The sequence below is a fragment of the Mesitornis unicolor genome, unplaced genomic scaffold, assembly GCF_000695765.1.
Source record: "Mesitornis unicolor isolate BGI_N332 unplaced genomic scaffold, ASM69576v1 scaffold23495, whole genome shotgun sequence".
Lineage (NCBI taxonomy): Eukaryota > Metazoa > Chordata > Aves > Mesitornithiformes > Mesitornithidae > Mesitornis > Mesitornis unicolor.
This window is the reverse complement of record NW_010185147.1, coordinates 29,147-30,483: the sequence shown is the minus strand read 5'-3', so window position 1 is coordinate 30,483 and position 1,337 is coordinate 29,147.

The window sequence follows — 1,337 nt, the reverse complement described above, 5'->3', positions numbered from 1 at the left end:
GGCATTAGGAGAAAACACAGACATGGTCACAGTAACCCATGAGGGAATTTGTTGTAGTTACCACTATGTCATATGAAACTTCTCTGGCGAGAACTGTCTCACACCTCCGGACACCTTTATTTTATGCTTAGTCTTGTAAGGCTTACTTTAAACAGAGGCTATAAAAACTATTGCTGTCAATGAAACATGGATGTGTAGGCTGAGATTCCATCTGCTTTGCTCTAAGTTTCAGGAGTGGGAGTAGTTATACAGCATCAGACTCTACCACTGAGTAATGTCCCCATGCTCTCCTTATAGTTAAAAGGAGTTTCACCAATACGGTCAGCAGAGTCTGGAAAGCAGTGTCTCTTGTCTTAAGGCACATTTGTCCTAACCTGCATTGGATCAGATGTACTGCTCTTCTGTATTGACTACGTGTCCCACCAACAGGAGATGTAAACATCTGCATTAGAGACAGCTGATGGGCACTGAACCGAGTCCCTTCTTTACAGTCAATGGAGGTTCCTGTAAGAAGACTGTAACACTGTGGGGTAGTTATTAGGTGTAATGGTTTAGTTATCACTGACCTTTTCTTTCTGTCTCAGTTTTTTCAGGCTGGTTTGGCCATGTTGTTACACTCACTGCAGAAGCCCAGGGACATCACACTCAATTTCCTTCAGTTCCTACAGTGAGAACAAGTAACAAGATACTTACAAGCTCTTTACACCAACTAGGGAGCAGACTGAACACAGCAACATCTCTAAGATTTTTGGTTTCCTGCAAACAGAAATCTTTGTGGAGACTTGAACAGCACATCCCAAGGGAGCACAGGGGAACCGACAGGTGCCTGGCGTTACTGGATGTGCAGACCAGTGAGCCCGGAGGTCACACACCTGCACCCCATGCTCTCTTTGGGTGCAGCCTCCAAGTTAAATCCTGGCTCCAACTTGACTACCCCACACGCAAGGCAGAAGCAGTCACGAGACACTCTGGTACTTGAAGAAAAGTGGCAAGATAGTTTCTCTTCTTTTGATCATTAGGTGTTTTTAAAAAAAACAACAACTCATCAAAGATTCATTTGCTCCCAAGAGATGTCCCAGTGCAAACTTTGCTCCTGCCACGTCGGCAAGCATCTGCTGAGGCGTGGCCAAACTGAGCATCTTGCCACACTTCCTCCCTGAGATTAATGTGCAGGGTGAGACAGGGTTCTTGGTGGCATTGACAGGCACCACACACTGATCAGCAAATACAGGCTAGGTACTGCTTCCTGCCCAACACTGCCCAACAGGCTGGGACAGCCCCTGCATTGCTCACCCTGCCATGCACCACCTGCAGAGCTGTCAGTTGGATGTTGGTTT